This window comes from Plodia interpunctella, chromosome 27 (genome assembly GCF_027563975.2).
Source record: "Plodia interpunctella isolate USDA-ARS_2022_Savannah chromosome 27, ilPloInte3.2, whole genome shotgun sequence".
Lineage (NCBI taxonomy): Eukaryota > Metazoa > Arthropoda > Insecta > Lepidoptera > Pyralidae > Plodia > Plodia interpunctella.
Window position 1 is genome coordinate 4,573,821 of NC_071320.1, and position 24,380 is coordinate 4,598,200.

General features: G+C 34.6%; 1 long non-coding RNA gene across 1 annotated transcript in view; it reads left to right on the forward strand.

Annotated features, from left to right (window-relative positions):
* The window catches only part of LOC128681550 (uncharacterized), a 66,819-nt gene that overhangs the window by 13,548 nt on the left and 28,891 nt on the right, over positions 1–24,380 (forward strand). Inside the window, exon 2 of the long non-coding RNA XR_008406024.1 lies at positions 3,154–3,178. This is a non-coding gene — a long non-coding RNA (uncharacterized LOC128681550). The remainder of the gene's footprint in view (positions 1–3,153; positions 3,179–24,380) is intronic.

Consider the following 24,380-nt stretch of genomic DNA (forward strand, 5'->3'; position numbering starts at 1 on the left):
CACGAAAATTCATAAAAAAGGCGTTAGTAATTCGTTTTATTTTTATCTTGACGATCTTTGGTTAAGGTGTAACTTTTCAGTTTAAAATAATTGAGAATTTTGAAGTTATCTTATATTTTAGTCACACGGGGGAAATCGCAGGAGTCTCTTTCACGCATCTGAGCGTTTGCTTCCTCGGAAGCCGCAGGAGTAATGTTTAATCAATTATTTAGTCGTAATCGGTCAATAGAAATAGGCATTTGGCAATACTATATATATAATAGATACATATAATGCTAGTCATAAATTCCTGACTTAACCTGAGTGTGTTTATTTATATCAGGATAAACTAGTTTGGCCTGGGATAAACAAATTTGTCCAACATGCGATAGGACGAGCTAAACCTAGGCTTGACCAGTTTATCCTGTCGCATATAGGAAGATTTAGTTTGGCCAAATAATAAAAAAATTAAATATATTAGGACAAATCATACAGATTGAGCTAGCCCCAAAGTAAGTTCGAGACTTGTGTTAAGGGATACTAACTCAACGATACTATATTTTATAACGAATACATATATAGATAAACATCCAAGACCCGGGCCAATCAGAAAAAGATCATTTTCCATCATGATCCGACCGGGGATCGAACCCGGGACCTCTCGGTTCAGAGGCAAGCACTTTACCACTGCGCCACCGAGGTCGTCAGAGCAAAACTAATTTATCCTGAAATCAGGTTTAGCCGGTGTAATATTATACCACGTACTTACATTTTTCTCTTTTTTTTTTATTTGTGCAATATCGATAAAACGAATTAAGCCGTTCGAATTTTAAAATTTAAAAAGCTAACTCAAACAGTCCTTCAAACATCACTCGAACCGCGACAGAGCGAATTTGAAAAATCGTTCTTTTTCTCCACTAAAAATCTGTCGTCAATTAGACTGAGAAGTTTTGTTGGTTAATTAATGGAAATTCTAGAATTTTCTAGATATTTCCCCTCGAACGGGTTGCATTGTCGAAATCTTGAAACTTTGCGTTGCACCGAATGGTGGCAGCGCGCATTCAAGTTAGGTTGGCATTATTAACCAAAATGGCGTCTCCCGTGAATTGCAAAATAAACTTTTAATTAGTGCCCAAACTGTGCACGGCTGTCGGGCTGATCTGATGGCCACAAATTTAACCAATGAGGTGGTCCATTTTTGGTAAGATATGATCTGATTTATTCTCATTCAAATGATATCAACACGCCACACGATATGACAAAATATACTATCAGAAGTAACTAATCTATCCTAACGAAGTCGCGGGTAAACTGCTCTCTTCTTCATAATCGTATTTCCTCATGGCTGACGGTCGAGGTCATTACATTGAATGAAACACCGACAACAACATTCTTGGCACTATTAATGCAATGGAATGGAGAAGGCAATGGCAAACCACCCCGGCTTGCCATTGCCTTCTCAATTTCACACACAAATTAATAATCAACCGGTGTGCAGGTTTCCTCACGATGTTTCCCGTCACCGGAAGCAAGTGGTGGTCGATGAAAACTAGGTACCAAACATGAGTCAGAATGGTATACAAACTCATGTGGTACCTACGAATAGGATTCGAACCTGACACCTTTCAATCCACAGGCGGGGCGACACATGGTTACGAACCATTACACCACCACCACTTCATAAACAGCTAATAATCCTATTTATCACACTATAATTCACAAGGGAAGGGATTTTAATATTGATATCGGCTTCCCATAATCTACTTAGATGGAATTTTTAATCTGTGCTTTGTGCCGCACACTAGCGCCACCAATAAATTATATCCACCTATTTTATTTCTTAGCGAAAAAAAATTAACACACACATGTCACACTAAATAAAGAATGTAATTAAAAAAGTATTACAGCTTTCCATCGTACAATGTAGTCATTAACTTGTTATATTATCAACTCGATTAAAACAAAAACAGTTTTAAGGGAAAATAATGAAAATTAAAATTAATCCTCTACCACAGTCCAGTGATACACAAAGTTTTGGCCGAAGCGATCTCACAATATATAGAGGGCACAGAAGAAAACTGCAATATTATTATATAATACACATTTTAACACATCATGTTTGATACATTACAAATAAATTCTTTATCAGCAACAAACTTTTAATTTTCTTATGCAAAAGTTTCACCTGACTCGATGTCACATTCTTCTATCTTATTAATAAACAAACTTACTTTCGAATTTATAATATTAGCTGTGACTAGCGTTTGTTCGCAGCTTCGCCCGCGTTTATTTGGTGCGTCCGCTCATAACTCATCTACATTCTTTGTTAAAAAAAAAATCAAAGAGCTGTTGATATTTCTCTGGGGTCTTCAGTATTAGTTAATATTTGATTAGATTATTATTATGAGTTAAATATTACATTATTACACAAGCTCGTTCTCTATAAACCAAACATTCAATTCAAAATTCTTTATTTATTTATTTATCAATTTATGTACACAAAAAACTTAAAATATAAATTACTTTATAAAAATGAGTACAAGGGAGCTACTTATTTCAAATGAAATCTCTTCCAGTAGACCCGTGAGAGGATTCTTTATTCAGTTTAGGATGATATACATCACTTATTGACGTAAAAAATATTACTTAAACTAAGTCTACTGCCGGCTTCCAAAGCGCAGGTGAAGAAGAAGCGGCGCAACAAACTTCACCGCAGTCGTTTCTCCAAGGACGTCAATTAACAAATGTAGGTCTTATACATATATCTTATAGACATGGCGATGACAATATTATTTTCTTTGTATACGGTTACAGGTCACTTTTATTATCAAATTATTCATAATACTATTTGTAAGGTTTTGTGTCCCGAAAACTTTATATTTTACACCGACATCAAAGTGCCATCGAGTTTGGACCGGCTCGCGCCAGATACAACCGGATTTAACTGACCGCAGTCAGTTACCGGTTTTTGCGGCGTACGGTTTTATTAACCGGATTCGGAAATGGGGGGGTTGTTTATGACTTCGTAGAGATTATTCGTTATGTACCTTTAAATTTTATATTAGGGTACACAAATAATATCTCGTTTCTGTAATAATGATATAGGTTGCGTGTTGTAAAATTATTTCGACGAAAAGAATAAAGTTTCTAATTTATTTATTTTTTTGTTCACAGATACAGCTGTTATTAGTCTTATGTGGTAAGTTTTGTAACCAAAATAACTTTGACTTTATGTCGCTTATATGAACGAATTCTTCACCGATAAAAAAGCATAGCCCTTAAATAACTTAACAAGATATTTTTATCACTTTATCTATTTTAACATAACTTTCTATGAATCTTAGAAATTTAGATTTTCAAACATTTATCCTTTCTGATATTGGATCAGTATTCATATAAAAATAGACCCGAATTAAGGCTGGACCTAAGTGCAGGCGGTCGTAGATGGTCACACCTGGGTGTAACCATCGGCTATAGCCAGCTTATCTTCGGCAAGACTTTAGCTTTAGCCGTTATAGACGTAAAGTTTATTATTAAGCATAATATGACATAGAATATCTTTCATTTCGAAAATCAGTTTATCTTCAAAGAAAATTAAAAAATTTTCTCGCGCCAAACAAAATACTTTCAGTATTTTTTGCATAACAGCGTAAAGTGCAGTGAAAATGAATAAATAAATTAAAAAAAAACACGCTAAAAGTCATCCAGAGAACCGCTCAAATATTACCAATTAGTGCGACCGGCTGAAACGACCACTCAAACGGTGGGTTGCCATGCGTAAAAAATAGTTTTATATTTTTATTCTGTGTCGCTGTGGAACGTGTAAATATAGGTGGAGTTTATTACATACATTTTTCAAATGCGACGTCTTAGAATTTTTGACGAAATACCTACATTCATACCTTTTCCTCAAACTCTTTCAACCTCTTTTAAATATCAGGAGTGTTTCATGACGGTAGATTCAAATTCAAAATTCAAATTCAAATTCAAAATTCTTTATTCAATTTAGGATGATATACATCACTTATTGACGTCAAAAATTACTTAAACTAAGTCTACTGCCGGCTTCCAAAGCGCAGGTGAAGAAGAAGCGGCGCAACAAACTTCACCGCAGCCTTTTCTCCAAGGACGTCAATTAACAAATATAGGTCTTATACATATATTAAAAATTAAATAATGAAACATATGCACACTATATTTCACTGTAACACCCAATAGGTAAGTAACTTTTGAACAACATTATTCAAAATACTGTGAATATTTTTATTATTATTATATAATATACGGCAATTATAACCTCAAATAAGAGTTGGGCTATCATCCTGTCTCTTTTCTAGGATCTATCATCACTGGCACTGGCTTCTCCACGAGATATACATATGTGAAACTATATCTATGTGTCACTTTATCATCACAGCGTTTTCCAGTTCTTCTGCAGATTCTTTCTACATTTCTTTTTCACATCTTCGTCATAATTATTTGTCAGACCATTGGCACGCATATCCTTAACAACACGAAGCCTTGTTGAATATCAATGTCTGTGTAATTTCAAAGACAATAATAATAGTACCATAGCAGAGAAACTTTCAAAGTATACTGAACTAAAAGATGAAATAGTAAGACTTTGGCATCTTCAAAAAGTTACGATAGTTCCAATAGTGCTATCAAGTACAGGAGTAATACCCAAGCAACTCCACACATGCCTCAAGACACTCAATCTTTCCCCTTACATCTATAGCAGTCATATTAAACACATGTCGCCTGGTCAGAAAGTTTCTTCATTTCCATCACCATCATCTCATACAAACCATTTTCTCTCTAAACTATCAAACTCTTAATAAAATTTCACGGTTTTTACTTGGCTTCGGCCCGTATATATCGTTAAAATTACCGGGTTAAAACCCGAGATTAAAATGGAATAATAATAATAATAATAATAAATAAATAAATAATTTATTCAGTAAAGATATACAAATAAAGCGAGTGGTTGAGTTCAACTAGTAGGTATGGAAATACCTGTGACAGGAGACCTCGCTCCTCTATTACATTCATTTACATTTGTATATTTACTGATACAAAAGCAAAATCTAAATAGAAATGAAAGTAAAAAATAAAATAAAAAACAAAACAAAGACAAAGATTATTTATTTATTTGCAAAAACATGAATTTACATTTTTTTTTACAATGTGGTGTTAAAAGAAAAACTTAATCCTACATGTTTCACCGTCCACGGGTGTGCAAATTTAAATGGAGAGCATGCTCTCATCCCACAAAACAAAATCGAATAAATAAAAAGTAACTAAATTAACAAAATTTTTATCTAAATCTTTATCATTAAAAAAATCTCAAAAAAAAACAAAAAAACAGCAAATTATGTCTCATTAATGGCGTTTAAAAATTCACCGCTAAAACAACAGAACCGTCCCGACCATTTTCACCTTATCACCGAGCGTGTATACACAAAATAACCCGGACCCTCGCATAAACCCGGTTTTAACTGTTATTAAACCGGATATACAAATAACGATGGCGCAAATGTTATACAACATGACAATACTCGAGCAATTGTGAGCTCTACGTAATTAGATTCGCGTCCTTGTTTCATTCTCGGCTATGATGCCCCGAATCCCAAGGCTTAAATCAATATCATCAATACATATAATAAAATTGAAGAAAGGCCAAATTTGTACATTGGATATATTTTTTTTAAATTCATCATGGAATATACTTAGTTACTGATATAGATGACGAAAATATAGTTTTGGAAATTTTTGTCTGTCTGTCTGTCTGAACACGCATCACTCGAAATCTACTGGACCGATTTGCTTGAAATTTGGTATGTAGGTACCTTATATACCGGGTTAACATCTTAGATACATTTCATCCCGATAAATAATCAGGTTCCCGTAGGATATTTGAAAAACTAATTATGAATCAAAAATATCTCAGAAAATTGAACTAAAGATGAGAAAAAATGCGAATTTGAATAATATATGTTTTACCAGTCTTACAGAGTACGCGATAAAAAAAATTACTGACATTTTGCTATGAAATTGACGCGGGCGAAGCCGCGGTTAAAAGCTAATAAATAAATAAAGACGATTTACCTTGAGCCAGTTCTCTTCCCTCGATATTTTGTTACCGGACACACGCTGATGTAGATACTAACACATACTTAACAATGATTTTGTACGGATGCAAGCCAGCCAATGGGATCATTCTATTTCCCTTGCAGGAGTTGCTTGACATTAGTTTAGATTTCCATTGTGGTTCGTTTATCTGTAGGGTTGCCAGAATATGCCATATTTTTCTTGATATACTGGTCATCGCGCATTAGCCAACCAATCTTTATTAAATTGTGCATACATGTAGTGGTTAACAGCTTTTTAATTAAAATAGGTTTACATGTTTTTATACTACGTTGGCCGCCTAGAAACTAAAAAGGAATAATTGAAAATGTGCGTTCCAGATTCAAATATTTTTCATTGTTGACGATTGATTTCTATGTTAGGGTAATTTCAGTGCAATGTAATGTTGTTTTTATATTTTAAATTATGATTAGTCTCGCTTTTTGATTTTACACAATCACAAGCAATCCATCAAGAATAAGTTAAAATACACCAATATTTTCTGCACAGGCTCGCAGTGGATTTTGTCAAGTATTGGTGTTGTACATGTAGATTGGAGTATGGAGAAGGACAAGTGTTTGTCCCGGAACAATACGTGTGAAATTCACGCGGGAAAACTGATATTTTGATGACAGTGACATGACAGTGATATGACGATGAGAATATTTTTTTTTCTGTAATATATTTTTTTTAATGACAAAGCGAACATTAAATTTAAATGGCCTCAAAATTACTAATTACAGCCAGTAACACCGGAAAATATTGTGGGTAATTAACTATTGTACCGACTATTTGAACTACAGCCAAATGGGACACCGTTCTGAACTGTTTTTTTTTTATTTAGCTACAGTAATTAAAGTTACCTACACAAAAGGTTTAGAAAACAGTTATGTAAGGGTAAATTGAAAAAAATTGTACATGTAAAAATTTATAAGTGAATATTGTGGCTATTATAAAATTTATTTATAACGCGTCCTACAGGCTAGATAAAAATAAATAAATTAGGTAGGTTTTTGTAAAAAAAAAAAAAACACCAAAACTATTGTTTATCGACCAAAATTATGCAGGCCGCGCCAAATTTTTAATATCATCAAGTAAAAAAAATATAATAAATTAACATTCTATAAAGAAAATTTACCTCCAAAATTCTTTATTTTTAACATGGAATTATATGAATGGAAACATGATATTTTATTAAATTGAAATAGAAAATGTTCCAAGGTCAAAAATCAACAAAAAGAAAAAAAAAATCCTAAATCAAATGTAATATTTTTTTTTAAATATTAAATCTTAAATAAGTAGTGTGTACCCACCAAATATTGTTCGTGAAAAATTTTGAAAAAAAAAAAAAAAGGTAAATTGGTCACCAAGACAGGGGAATGAATTTCACTAATTAAAGACCCGAAACAGATAGTTAGGGCAAGCTGAATAAAACCGTCAAATACGTGATTTATGAAAAAAATTAAAAATTATAAAGCACAATGGCCAGCTACAGTGATTCGCTATAAATCATGACGAAAGAATACAACGCATTGATTGTTAATTACAAAACGTCTCTCACTTTATTAATATATACACAATTTTATCTAAATTGTATCTTATCTTAATACACCAATATATAAATATTGATTTGCGTGTGTGAGTGACTGAGATAAAATGTCAGAGTCTACGGCCAGTGGTTGTAAAACTTTTTTTTTTTTTTTTTCAAATAGTTTTTTTGACCGAACGAGCGAAGTGAGCGAGTTCTATATCAACTTGGGGCAAAAATGCATTTTTTTTTATTATATTTTTAGGTATGTAGGATCTGTCAATAGAATTTTTTGTTGTTTTTCGAGTGTTCACATTTTTATGAAATAAATATTGTGTTCGCGAGGTTTACGCGGCGAACAATTAGTCTTCTTCATAGTCGTATTGCTCATGGCTGAGGGTCGTGGTCATTACGTGGAATGCAACACACACACAACCAACTTTCTTGGCATTATTAATGGAGTGGTTTGCCATTGCCTTCTCCATTTCACACACAAGTTAATAATAATCAACCAGTGTGCAGGTTTCCTCACGATGTTTTCCTTCACCGGAAGCAAGTGGTGGTCGATGAAAACTACTATACATGAGTCAGGTTGGTATACAAACTCATGTGAGTAGGATTCGAACCTGGGACCTTTCGATCGACAGGCGGGCGTGTTAACCATTACACCACCACCGCTTCGAACAATTAGTGATAAATATTTTTATTTCAGGCCATAAAATCAATGAAATTATCAGTATAGGATTCGTAACCTTCTTTAATATCTTAGCCCTAACTTATTTAAATGTTTTTAGCCATATCCTGATTAACACTGTCCATTATCTTCTTCGGTTCTACCACAACTTCTTTACCTACTTTTTGTAAAAATAACGGGTTACACTCCGGCAGAAGTGAAAACTTGAAGATTAACGTTGTGCAATTTTGACGTGTTACGAATTTTCGATCAGTCACGTGTCCTGACGCGAGTTTAACAATTTTTACCCATCACAAAAAGCGCACAACGCCGCCGAAGATGGTTTCACTTCAAAAAAAAATTTAAATAAAATAAATAAATATATTAGGACAAATCACACAGATTGAGCTAGCCCCAAAGTAAGTTCGAGACTTGTGTTATGGGATACTATATTTTATAAATAGATACATATATAAATAAACATCCAAGACCCGGGCCAATCAGAAAAAGATCATTTTCCATCATGACCCGACCGGGGATCGAACCCGGGACCTCTCGGTTCAGTGGCAAGAACTTTACCACTGCGCCACCGAGGTCGTCATTGTCATTACAATATAACAATGTCACAATAAAGAGTTTGTTCTGTTTCTGTAAAGTCTTCTTCCGGTATAATGATAATGTAGACGCGTGTATCTTATAGATAACCCTTCTAATTATTATAAGGGGCAACACTCACCTAAAATAATGGCTCGGTGTTCGTGTAAGTAGGGTTATGTTACGAAATTATAGCAGGCAATGTTGTCCTGTAGGTTTAATTTTGACAATGATACGAAGGGAAGAATCTTCCACGTTATATTATTATATCTTCGTTTCACATCTTCATATTTAATTGCAAATTCCATTGAGTAATTTATGCGTGTTGCGCGAACAAATATATCTATAGACAGACGACAATTCTAAAAAAAAAATGTTTTGGATTCTATTAAGCCTATAATAAGCATTTAAAATATTACAACTACGAAAGTAAATTTGTAACCTCTCCACGCTCTATCTACTCGACCAATCTTCTTGAAATTTTGCATACATGTAGTTTGAAGTACGGAGAAGGACATTAGGGTACCTTTCATCCCGGAAAAATAACAGCTCATTTAGCAGATTTACGCGGGCGAAGCCGCGGGCAAAAGCTAGTTTAATTCAATCTGACCCGATCGAAGTCGGGACGGGTCGCTAGCTAAATAAATATTTCACATAGGGATTTCACAAAGCGGAAGACAGACGCCTTGTGGAGAATTTCATTATAAGGTTGTAACTCGGTAATCTAACCTTAAAAACGGCGTATATTAAAAATTTAGGTTTCCCGTGCGCTTTTAACTTAATTAATGTTTTTAATTCAATTTGAACGGATGTGTTAAGTTTGATATAATGATTATTAACAGTATCTTGTTTTTGTTCGGAAGTATATATATATATATATCTTTATTTGTAACTTTGTATATTAGATCCTTAAGGATTTTCAGGCTTTGCATTAATTAATTTAATACATTGTGTTTAATATTGGGCTACCTAATGAAGATTATTTAATAAGTACCTAATCTTATTAGTAATTAGATGTTGCCCGGGGCTTCGCTCCCGTGGGAATTTTGAGATAAAATATGGGCTATAGCAATCTTGGGTAATGTACCGTTCTAATAGTGAAAGAATTTTTGAAATCGGTTCGGTAGTTCCGGTGATTACCCGCCTCAAACATAGGTACAAACTCACAAACGCTTACCTCTTTATAATATATTTATAGTATAGATAGTTTAAACGCAGCTTCCCCCGCCTTTGTTTAAATAACTCCGCCGCTCATAAAACATTGTTATCGATATCTCGGGTTCTAAGCAACGTATCGCGATGAAACCTATACCAGATTTTAGGTTAGACCTTCCGTTATACAACTGTAAAAACCGCATCAAATTCCATGCAGTAGTTTTTGCATGATGCGCGAACAAACATACAAATAGACAATGATTCTAAAAAAAAATAGTTTCGGCTTCTATTAGTCCCATAAAGACCGCCCTAAATTATTTTTCTTTAATATCATGTACAAGAAGCATTTTAATTACAGTTTAATAACAAAAGAAATGGAAATACCGACATTGAAAGAAAAAATCTTACCCTTACGGAGTTACCAGAGTTTATATAAATGACAAAATTGTGCATCATTTGTAAAGAAACGTGGTTTTTCAGATGGAAACTTCATTCTTTTGAAATCCATTGTTTTCGAGGCAAAACTTTAACGTTTGTATAATGTTGGTACCTATATTTATTTTTGATGCGCATTGAGACTATAAAATTGAAGATAAATATTATACTTACTTATATTACAAGCACTTTTACTAGTATTTATAATGTTTTTTTTTATAAAAAACGTTTATCACGGTTGCATATCGGATGGTATAAATTAAAATCTATTAGATTTAATCGCGATACGTGTCTTAGAATCCGAGATATTAATAATATTAACTTATGAGCATATGAACCCTAGTTTGATGATGTCTGAAGGCGAAAAGTGATACCAGATGTTGACATTGTTTAGTTTAATTATAGTATCCCTAGACTGAGAAGTCTTCTAACTTTTTCTTTCCGGTCGATGTGGTTGTTGATCAACAGCAATAATGACAAAAAAGGGAACGTAGACTTATATAACAACATATAAATCTGTATATTGGGTTTTTTGTTCATATTTTGTTTTTCTTTGAGATAATAATGATAATGTCTTATTCTTACTTTGTTTTTATATGTGAGGAGCTTTAAATGGCCGAATGTTTCTTAAATTTAGTATCAATTTTGTATGTATGGCTGTCGGTCTTCCTAATAAATAAAAACGACTTAAATAAATAGAATGAAGCTAGCAATTAATAAATGGATTTCGAAGTTATCGCTAACATTCAACAGTATAAAGATAGGTCTATCTTAAGGATCAAATAAACCTCCAAAACTTCCGTATAATCAGAAAGTAAATAAATAATATTATATACAAAGCTATCATCACTAATTGAAGCCAAATTATAAAGTACATTCCTTCATATATCCCCCTTATTAAATGGCACATCACATTTGCACAGACAGAGAGACGGAGGTATGTTAAAATATCATATTCATTGTGCAGATGTAGGATGTGAGACAAGGGATTATAGCTTAGTGCAATATGAAGCGGATTACCGCAACAAAACAATCACACGGGTACTTAATATACTATACTAGCTTTTTCCCTCCGCCGCCCCTTAATACCAATTCATATGCGAGAAGTGTCTACCATTTTTGTTTTAAACATATTTTTCTTTTATGTTATAAAGAGATAAGCGTTTGTGAGTTTGTATGTTTGTGGCGAGTAATCTCCGAAATTACCAAAACGGTGTCAAAAATTCTTTCACCATTAGAAAGGTACATTATCCGAGATTGCTATAGGCTATATATTTTATCTCAAATTTCCCACGGGAACGAAGCCCCCGGCAACATTTATTATTGTACAAAACAAGTGTTTTTTTTTACAAAAATGACATTTTTGTTGTTACAGAGATCTTATAGCATTTAAACACTCACAAAAAACCCATGTCCGTCCTGTAAACCGTTGAGGAGTTCCCTCGTTTGGAGCCGATCCGTGCTTCACCATCAGGTCATGCTTATCATAATAATGCATCGTCATGGAAACTGAAGCGTCGTGGGAAATTTCAACTCTGTAGTTCAACTGGAAGTAGGAGAAATCTAACATGCAAGATTTAATTACAGACAGACAACGGGACAAGTGAAACTATATAAAAGCTTGTATAAAATATGTTATGTTTGTGATCGAGGGCTTTCAACATTTACAAAGAACCGCTCCTCTCGTCACCAAGCGCGCTGCAAGCGTGATTCTCCCCAAGAGCGTAATTACAGACTCGCCTTTCCCGCCAACATAGTATTTGCATTAAGCTGAAAATTTCCAACAGCACAATACGAACGGGAAGAAAAATTCGCCCATTGCTTTTATGAAACTGGGACGTTATTAACGAAACGTTCAGCTGTTAGTTATTGAGTATTCCGCCCTGAAATTTCGTGTCGATAAAGATGATATTCTCTCGGAGAGAACTAAATATTATTCCGTGATCGAAAGATGTATGATATATATGAAAAAAAAAAACTACGAATCACGAAAAATCTTAGAATAAAAGTTGCTTGTTTTGATGTATACCCAAGTAGGTTCTTTAGAAGGTTTCCCGTTTGATACCAGTAACGGCTAATTCGTTTTTAACCCGGAAAACAGTTTATAATCTCAAAATTGTCACTTCCTAAGCCCCGTCTAAGAAAATACGCGATGAAAAAAGTCCCCTACACTTCTAAAAGTTACCCCGGACATCGGAACTCACTTACTTAGTTTCAGACAAGGAAAAGATTTTTTTCCACTAACCCAAAGGCTTTGAAGTTTCCGGCGTTTTACGATTTGAAAAACAATTATATTTTGCTGATTTCATATGGTCCAACCTTGAATAAACTCCTTGTTTATTCGAAGTTGACTAATAGACACACAACCTTGACAGCGTATAGGCAACAAGAGCATTACCAAGGAGAGTTTTTGTAATATCGATTTCTGTAAAAAAATGCGTTATAATATTTCAATTTCAAAATAGTCTTTATTGTGAGCACACACACATATTAACAGATATACTATCAAAGGAGTGGTTTGCCATTGCCTTCTCCGTTAAACACACAAACTAATAATCAACCAGTGTGCAGGGTTCCTCACGATGTTTTCCTTCACCGGAAGCAAGTGGTGGTCGATGAAAACTACTATACATGAGTCAGATTGGTATACAAACTCATGTGGCACGAGTAGGATTCGAACCTGGGACCTTTCGATTCTCAGGTTTAACGACTACACTACCACCGCTTCTTGATGGTAAATTTTCTAAAATTAGATTTTCTAAACTTTACCGTAACAATATCAAAGCGTGACAATAATTCTCGAGAAATTCCCGTGTTAAGCACACATCGTGTCTTTTAATTAAAGAATCTCTTTAATACGGGAAATATTCTCGGCGTTCCGTTAAAAAGCAATTTGTTGATAAAAAATACTTTTATACACGCCAACAATTCCTTACCCCGTGTCGATTTTTAACCCCCGACGCAAAAAGAGGTGTGTAAAGTTTGACCGTTCAGTGTGTCTGTCTGTCTGTGTACGTGGCACCGTAACTCATCAACGGGTGAAACGATTTGAATGCGACAAATCAAAAAAACCCCTACTTTCAATATTCATTTCGCTACAACTTTCGAACGGCTGAACCGATTTTGATCAAATATATCTACGAACCACCGCATAAAAATTAGCTATTAAATAAAAAAAACCGCATCCAAATCGGTTCACCCGTTGATGAGCTACGGTGGCACGTACACAGACAGACAGACACACTTAGCGGTTAAACTTATACCACACCTCTTTTTGCGTTGAGGGTTAAAAATAGAAAAAATATATATTGTATATATATATGCATTTGTTGTTTCTTTTAAAGTCTCTCTCATATTACGTTCATTCGGGGTTGTGGCGACGCGAAGCCGGCTGTCAGAGGGACTTCCTTATTTCACTAACATGAAATCCGATCATTATCCGATAGTTGAACATCTTTTTCCCGAGTCTCTCTAATAGTGCATTCCCGGCCACATCCGGAGCTGTGACGCCCCGAAGCCCATGGGAAAATATCAAACCCCAATTTTATGACCTCGGTGGCGAAGTGGTAAAGTGCTTGTCTCTGAACCGAGAGGTACCGGGTTCGATCCCCGGTCGGGTCATGATGGAAAATGATCTTTTTCTGATTGACCCGGGTCTTGGATGTTTATCTATATATGTATTTGTTATAAAATATAGTATCGTTGAGTTAGTATCCCATAACACAAGTCTCGAAATTACTTTGGGGCTAGCTCAATCTGTGTGATTTGTCCTAATATATTTATTTATTATATTTATATCTATAATAGGGGGTGAAAGTTTGTATGAAAATCATATCTGTTCCGATTTTGCAGATAAATTCACAGGCGATGCCGCGTGTAAAAGGCAATAAGTAAATAAAACAACGCCCTAGTGGGGTAAACTAGGAAATAACAGTTTTAGAACCACTGTCCGCTCTATTGCTCCGTGAGCGTAAACTATTTAATCAGTGTATGCTTGAACGCCATTGGTCAATCGCCGGCGCGCCGATGCGATGGGAGCACGCATCGTGAAGCGCTTTAAGCAAACGCTGGCTGGTTAGACAACAATAAAAAAAAGTTGTTTGATACACATTACACACTTCATAGTCGTATTTCCTCAAGGCTGAGGTTCGTGATCATTACGAAACGCACACAACCACTTTCATGCCACTATTAATTGAGTGGTTTGCCATTGCCTTCTTCACACACAAGTTAATGATCAACCAATGTGCAGGTTTACTCACGATGTTGTCCTTCACCGGAAGCAAGTGGTTGGCAAAGAATATAGTACCTATACATGAGTCAGATTGGTATACTATAAACTCATATGGCACGAGTAGGACTCGAACCTGGGACCTTTCGATCCACAGGCTTAACAATTACAAAGACGAATTGGCTATTTGACTATGTAAAAAATGAAATATTTAAAGGTATCTAAATAACCAAACACGATAATTAAATGTCGCTTTAATTCATCAGTTTTATTAATTACACGATTTACAATAGAATGTTAAAATTTATAATCTAAATAAAATAGTATGAAAATACGAAACAGCGCTAGATATATCCCATTAACGGAGAACATTCAGCGCTTTTTCCGCTTAAATAGCCGAGCTCGATTCCTCCCCAACTATTTTCGTACATCGTTCAACGCTTTGCTAACTTCATTCAAATGTGCTCAGTTCAAATTCGGCATTCGTTCGCATCAGTTCATTTTGTATTTACACGAAATATCGGAAAAATCAACAAAAAAAATCAAACAAAACATACATACGCGTGATTTTTAGATTTGTTTTTCGTTCCAAAACGGCGCGAGTGTAAACTAAACGCGTGGTCTATTTATATTTTCATTAAAATATGGCGGAATTTTGTAGTGCGAATTTATTCAGTGTGTTCCTGTTACGTTTTGAGGGAAATACGGTGAGTTTTAGACATATATTTTCCTGTTATAGTTACTTGCAATTGGTTAGGAGTTCCTTTGTAATATAATGTTATTTTTGAATGACCTAAAGATACGCCTAAATGTAATTCAGGGTCGGAAGAAGACCTTGATTTTTCAATGTTCTTTCCACGAATTCAATGTTTATGATTCGGCTAATTATTTAATGATGTTATGTTATATAATGTCATGGATGTATAGCTATGAGATGTCACCTAATCAGGGTTTAATTAGATTTTCGGTCGGTTGTCACCTAATCAATACGCCACAGATTTACGAATTTCTTGTTTTCGTAAAACCTGGCACAAAAGTAATTTTTCTTTTTTTTTATTTAACATTTATATTGCCTTTCGAGTATGTAGGAAACTCAAAAAAAAAATCTTACAAAACCCAAAGAAAGTTCAATGCATAATGACAAAAATAAATCTGTTTTAACATCATACACGACTGAATTTTCATAACGGCAGTACCTAATGTCATGAGAAAACAATTTCGCGGTGCGTTAGTTTTGGCGTCGATTTAATTCATTAACTTGACGTTTAAATACGTATTTTTTTTGACTTATAGCGTTATGAAAATTTGGTTTATCATTATATAGATATCTACCTACCTATATACAAAAATAATATAATTACAATTAACATTGCCCCTCTCAATCGCTTTTCAATCGAACCACTCCCATTTTCAAAATGTTATATACATTAGGAACGTCAAACATTGTTGTAGGGGGACCATGTTGGACCGCTTTCGTGGAAATTTCGGGAAAATTTTGTATAAGTATCTTATATGCTATTTCGGCTATTTTATTTAAATCTGGTGCATTTAGATTGGTCTGTTTTACCGTTGTTTTTTTATTAAATATAATAATATAATTTTCCATCTTGATTTGACCGGCGATCGAGCCCGGGTCCTCAAATGTGGCCGGTATGATATGATGACCTACAGAGGCTACAGAGGTCGTGAAAATTATTTATCCAAAAGCCATAATTACTCAAATTTCATATGATTTCAAACAATAGAATCTCCCAAAGCTACCAAATTTACACCGTTTCAAAAAGAAATAGTTACTCATTTAAACAATTTTTTGGTTCATAGAATTTTATATGCCTAAAACCTAATTATACTTTAAAATCATCACAAAATCAAGCGAACAAACTCTAACAGCATAACGACAGCACAATGGCTAGCTAAAGCATTACCACTACAAGTTATGTGCACACATGTACCGTATAAATCACATCGACCTATACAAATTCATAGGGAATTCGCCTCTATTACCACTGCATAAGGTTCATGGGGGTAACTTGACATGTATTTGACTGTACAAGTTATGTGCGCTCACGTACTTTGAATAGTGAATCCGGATGCGACCGCCATCTGCCGTCTGGTGATGACAAGCAAGCGAGGGTGACTATGGTATTGTGATTAGTTAAAACGGGAAAAATCTTTAAAATTTAAACTTGTACATGTCTTCTTTTATTTTATTTTATTTTTTAATCAATTGTGTTCGTTCGTTGACCTGAACCTAGCCTAACAAGAAGATGAGTATAATCACGTTTTACCATTTAGGTAAAGTAACACAATACATACTTATTACAAACAAACAAACAATTGAATTATATTGACATTGCAATTATTTGTTTTCTTTTGTGTATTAGTACAATAATGTTGATTTTGGAAAATAAATATGTAACAAACAAATGAATAGCTATTAACATATTGGCTGTAATTAAAAAAAAAATCTTTGTTAAAATCAGAACAGCGTTTAAGCTTTGTTTTATTTTTCTTCAGTTATTAAAGTTATTACATAAAATGTATTCTCATATAGTAATTCGACTTGCAAATCAAAAGAACAGACGTCGTGATTCATTTATCAAAGTAATTAAGTGTTAATGTACCATTCATGGAGAATGATAGCGCACTAATTATTGCAATAATTTGGATAATTTGGTGAAATGAGAGTGTTCTTTTTTATGGTTTTTAAAATTTACTAGATGTTGCCCGCGGCTTCGCTCCCGTGGGAATTTTGAGATAAAATATAGCCTATAGCAATCTTAGATAATGTACTTTTCCAATGGTGAACGAATTTTTGAAATCGGTTCGGTAGTTCCGGAGATTACCCGCCTCAAACATAGGTACAAACTCACAAACGCTTACCTCTTTATAATAATAGTATAGATTACTCTTTATACTTGCAGATTTGGTCATATTAATTTGTATATGAAGTCTTTACTTTAGTACTTTTATTGAAAATCGATACAGGTTTCGCTATTTCCGTCTCTCGGTGACATTTTTATTGATTTATCTCTCTCTCTCTCTCATCTGAGTAGTATCCCGTTTTCTTCCGCAGCCATTGAGCGTCGGAGCCCTGGGTCAGTTAAAACTTTTATTTATTATTTACCAAATTTGTAAAGGGCGGACTTAATGCTAATAAACATTATTTATCTTGGGGAAAAAACGTAAAGAATTATAGCGATAGGAGATATGAATAGTGATTTGAGTGGCTTGTACGTTTTTCACGGTTCACACAAACCACACGCTACTCCTATCACGGATGGAACACCACATCACATCTGAATCTTCAAAGTTTTAGGCGTTACGTCCCCAAATACAACTAGAACACACGAGAGTGGTGTATTAAATAATGATGTTTTCCATTTTGTCCCGCAGTATCTCACAGTATGGTCACAGTAGCTTCCAAATCGCTTCTAACATCTGCCCAGCACGTGGCCCTTGAGTCTGGGAACATACGGGTATGAATGTGCGCTAATTCTGAAAGGGGGCGACAGAGGGGGGGGACTTGATTTGTAACTCGTCAGATCGATATCGGAAGTGACCGTTCATCGTTGTTTAAATCGTATTTGCGAAAATTTATTATTATTAAATCATATTTGTAAAATGTTTAAATCATGGTTATTGTTTAAACCATATTTGTAAAATGTTAAATTTAATTTATATTAGGCAAAATGTTTAACGTTTTAAAAAAGTTTAACGTCCACTTAATATATGAAAAAAAAAATCAATCGTCAATTTTGAAAGATTTTTTAGCGCTAAACCTAATTTTTGAAAAATATGAAAAGTATAAAAATTATTATATTTATATTTAAATATATTTGAAAAGTTAATGTATACTCATATTAAAACAGACCGTACCCTAAATTTCGTAACAATCTGTCCGTACATGTTTCGTAACAAACATACACACATACATCCTCACAAACTTTCGCATTTATAATACTAGCTGTTCGCCGCGAACTTAGACCACGCGAACACAATGTTTTTTTTTTTGCAAAATTATGAATATTTCAAAAACGACTGAACCGATTTTGATGCCCCACGCACTTAAATTATACTAAATTCTATTGGCATATCATACCTTTTAAATTTCATCAAAATCTGACCACGGTTCGAAAGTTATCGCGTTACAAACATACATACATACATACATACATACAAAAAAATTATTTTTGCCCCAAGTTGAATGTGAGACCTCGCTCGTTTCAATCGCTCGGAACAATACGCTTAAATTAAGGGTTTACAACTTCCATCTTGCCGTTTTGTATAAGACGGATGGAGAAAATGTATGGAAATTTTCTATGCATAAATATAAAAATAATAAATAAATAAAATGCGTTTTTTTTTTCAGGCATAGCCCATACCTACTGTTAGTATTACAAAAACATAAATTCTATATAAATAACTAATACGTGTATCTTTGTCGTGCTGGATGCGAGTCCTGTGCAACAACATAATACCACTGTCCACGTCCAGCCTTGCCGCCGCTGTCTGCAGCAGGCTGTTGGAGCTGCTCCCCACTCGATAAATCAGAGAGGCTATCCGCTTCCTAATAATGGCTGAAAAGCTAATCCATCCCAGCATACATAAATTTATATTTAAAAAATGGTAAGCCCTTCTGGCATAATAGGGACCAACACTGTTTGAATGAGTTTCTTTCGGCATTTCTTCTTAGCAGTGGTCGTTCCGAAATGCTAGTAGTTTTGTAGCTTTGGTAAACATCATTTAATTAAGAATATGACGTGAAAAAGTGCCTGTGAAGGCCTAATTTCTGAATAAATGATTTGATTTTGATTTCAGCTAGCATCACTGTAGCACTGTAGTGCCGTCGCAGCCCGTATACCGTACGATAGCTCGTCTTTTGTTATTTATTTATTTCCCAATTTATGTACACAAGATACTTGACATATAAATTATATACATAAATTAGTACATAATTATGTTTGTCTTTTAAAGTAGTCGCTCGACCGATGTGAGTAATTCAAACGAGTAAATTAACTTAATAGGCATTTTCGGCGTCAGTCGCCATTCCGTGGCGTGGCCGACACACCCGTTTGGTCTAAGTTATAATCTGTCGCGGTATTGTTGTCTTGATCTCTCTCTCTCTCTCTCTCTCTCTCTCTCTCTCTCTCTCTCATCTGAGCGTTTTCTTTCGTGTCCACTTCGCACGGTCGTCGGCATCCCTAGTTGTCAGACCATTAGCACGCATATCATCATTGTCGACATATCCATTGCTAGATTAGACTTCACTATGTTTTTCCCAAGGAGTCCTTAGTTTTCCCTCTTCTCTCTATCTTCATATGTTTAGTTGCATTCACGGTGGTGGCGCTTAAGCCCGAGGTCCGTTCCAGATTTTTGTTGTAAACTTTTTTACAAAAACACGTACAAAACAGGCGGACTTCATGCCTGAAGCCATCTATCTGCCAGTCAGCCAAAAAGAAAGAAATATCTTTTTGGCGTGAGTGAATATAAATGAACTCGTGGTCATCTTCCCTCTTTCTCTCTCTCGCTCTGATCTTTGTGTATTCTTGTTCAAGAATGTGACGCCGCGAAACCTGGTTGCGTATAGATAAACTGTACATTTTTGATGATTCGGCTATGATTTTTCAACCTTGCGGATAATATTATTGCCTATCGCACCGTGGACACCGACGCCTTACGGCTGGAAAGAAACCGAGAAAAAACTCAAATGAGACAGAGAATGCTTTAATAATCTTGTCCAGTAGTTTGTAGCTTGTGTGAAATAACTATAAATATAAAAATTGACGAGAAAAAGTGCCTGTGAATGTCTAATTTCTGAATAAATGATTTGAATTTGAATCTAATTCAGTAAAAGTCTCTATAAGCCTCTATATCGCACCACAGTAAGTGTTTAAGGATCAATAACGACATGGGGAGAGTCTTTATTATCACTGTTACATTGAGGACCTTGTGGCTTCGATACTGAGGGGAGGAATGTGGAAATTTGCTGCCGAATGATCCTTCATCCTTTTTGGAAATAATAATGAGATGAAAAATCTATATATCGACCGGGAATTGAACTGGGACATTGCTCTTAACCACTGAGCTATCGATGATGAAGCAAAATTAGTCAACCATATTGCTTTCTCCTCGTTAAAGACTCTAACAGAGTTCTGCTAAATAAAATATCAATAATTATAATTTGAAAATCATTACTAAGAAAACTTATTTTTATAGTATACTAGCTGCGCCCCGGGACTTCGCTCCCGTGAGAATTTCGGGATAAAAAGTACCCTGTGTGTTATTCCAGGTTGTATTCTACCCATGTACCAAATTTCGTAACAATCTGTCCAGTAGATTTTGCGTAAAAGAGTAACAAACATAAAAACATACACACATACAAAAATATACGTATGTAGTCTACAAAAACTTAGTTATTATAGAAACACAAGCACAATTATACATAAAATATATTAATAAAACAAGAATACAATACTATTACTAGTCAGTAACTGACTGATAAGGGTTGGCCTTCGCCCATAGATAACTGTATCGTATGATAACACAATCGAGGGCATTGTCAAATATGATCTTAAACCAATATGTGCGGTAGGAAATGGAAAAAATGATACATGGCATATGGCTGTCTAAATTCCGATTCTTTTGCCAGTCCACTGAAAAAAAAATATATTGACAGTTCGGCGCGCGAACGGCTCCGTTTGGATTCGACGACTCCCAGTTTGAAAATCGAATTGAAATTATTTTTGAATATTTTTTTTATAAGTTATTCGGCTGACCATGCGTTTTGGTGACGTGGGACAAAAACTGCTCGAACTTGATCGAGTACAAAAAAACCCTTTTAATTAATTATTAAATAATTAAATTGGACAAAGGTATTTTTTTGATTTCTTGTAGTAGTTAGCTTTAGACGATTGTTCCATTGTCAAAATGTAACCGAAAATGTCACTTGGGGTTTTTATTTTACACAATTTTTCTCTCAGAATTCATTTAATTCTACATAGTTCACGTAACGTTTTAATTAAGAGTAAGACGCGTCCTTTGTTCCGCTCGAAACAAAACCACCAAAAAGAACTTTTAAGTTACGTTGTAAATTAATATAAAACAATACTATTATTATTTTCCTGTTCTGCTATGCAATTGTCTACCTTAATACGGTTGATTGTGGTTCAAATATAATATGAAAATGTATTCATCCATACCGATCCAATGACGTCATATTTCCTAGAAGCATGTGAGTTTAATTACGCTTTATTGAAACAGTCATACATTGTAATGATTAAAAAATACGCACGTTGGTCCGTTGGTCTAATGCTGAGGACGAAATTAGAAGATTAATGTGTTTCATGTAAAGTGATCTGGAAAACATACTCGAAACAAAATTTACTTCAACTACTACTCGCAAGTCTAATATTTTCCATATAATTCTTAATTGCGACGCCCTGAAATTTTTATTTAAAAAATAACTTACTCCGGTCATAATTAATTAATTCTTACTTTGTACATATTTTGTCGTATGTTTCTTTTTTTATTGACTGAAAATGATCTGTGTTCTAAGAACTGTAAAAAAGACAAATATCCTGGCGGTAATCCTTACATACTTACATAATTATAGAACAAAGTCTTCTGCCGTGTCTGCCTGTCAAAAACTACTGCACGGATTTTCATGCGGTTTTCACCAATAGATAGTGTGATTACCGAGGAAGGTTTAGGAGTATAATTTATTATGTTTTTACCCGAGCGAAGTTGGGACGGGCGGCTGGTAATTAATAGTAATGAAATAAAATTGCTCTCTCATTAAAATCTAAGACAAACAGTGAGACTAAACTCTTTTCTTTTGTGAGCATTATGTTATGTCTAGTACCTCATGATAGATTTGTTAGGAATGTGCCTGTAAGCAATTAATACCCTTAGATAAGCTGATGAGAAGAATTTAATACAATACTAAACGTAACATTGGTGTCGATTACACTTGAAAGACATGTGCACAAATACGTCAAAAAATAATCAATCTACTTTGAACATATAGAAATCATTATAAATCGTCTCGATTTCATAATTAAGAATTACCGTTACAACTGGCGTAAAAGCATCTCTCCGTCTCTCTTTTTCATATTCTGAGATGTCACGAAGCCAGAGTAAATTTACAAAAGAAGAGAAAGTAAGAAGCCATGCACTCTCTGCATCCATACTTTGATATGTATCTGCTTGTCCGTCTGTTCCGCTTATCCTGGCTAAACCGCTAAACAGATTTTGATGAAATTTGGTATGCATATAGTTAAAGACCCCCGTTCAAACATAGGTTATTTTTTTTAAATATCAACCCCCTTATTGACTATAATAGGGAGTGAAAGTTTGTATGAAAATCGTGTCTGTTCATTCGCAGATAAATTCGCGCGGGCGAAGGCGCGGGCTAGCTAGTAATGTCACAGTCTCATACAGTAACTGCGGTATACCACTGCAACCATTTCTCCGAATATAATACCAATGTCCGGTGAAGGAAAACATCGTGAGGAAACCTGCACACTGGTTGATTATTAACTTGTGTGCGAAACGGAGAAGGCAATGGCAAACCACTCCATTACAAATGCCAAGAAAGTTGTTGTGTGTGTTTAATTCCACGTAATGACCACGACCCTCAGCCATGAGGAATACGACTATGAACAAGAATACCAATGTCATTCAAAAACATTTGGCTAAAGTTATCACAGCTCATATTCACGGCTGCCGTATTTGTGTCCCTCACATTTGATCAAAGAAGGGATTAGCCCCGAATATTCAAAAGCAATTTTGAGCAAGATTGTCCTCAACCTCAACTCGTATATCTAGAGAGAGCTAGTATTATATACAATATCGCTGAACAGTTTGCCAAACTTCGGCGAATTCGGCCTACATTGGGCTATATATAAACACAATATACAATCGCAAATCACAAAAATACTATATAATATAGTATAAATAGTAAAAATAAGTATCTGCACTGACATATTTAGATCGCAAGGCAATTTGTCTGCACCTCCAAGCCACTCTACATTTCGGCTTAGCCCACAAAACCGAATCGATTTTGGTCACAAAGACTACTTGTACTGTCTAGAGTGCCCTTTATAAGCCTTTGACAGCTCTACAAGGCTCAATTACAAACATTTTTGACACTTTTTTTTTTAATAAAGACTAATAACAGCCAGGATTTTTATTTTTTTATTTTGCTGTGAAATGAATTGGACTTAGTGGTGTGTTGTTATTATCGCTACATAGTATAATATAAAGTCGCACACTGCTGTCTGTCTGTCCGTATGTATGCTTTGATGTTTAAAACTACGCAATCGATTTTAATGCTGATTTTTTAAAATAAATTGTGCGATTCCGGTGGATGTTTTATGTATATAATTTATTATCATTTTACTCGAGCGAAGCCGGCGGCTAGTTATCAAAAAAGTAAATAATATTTATGTACTAGAACTACACAGTGACCTTTACTTTAACTTTGATAAAACTATAGCCCATTAACTGTGAATTAATGATAAGTTTGTCCCTATTTAGTTATTTCTATACTAACTTATTGGTAATATTGTTTAACCTCGAGTCATTAACTAGCTATCCTAAATTTCATGAAATTTTGCCCTGAAAGGGTGACAGACAGACAGTTTCACATTTAT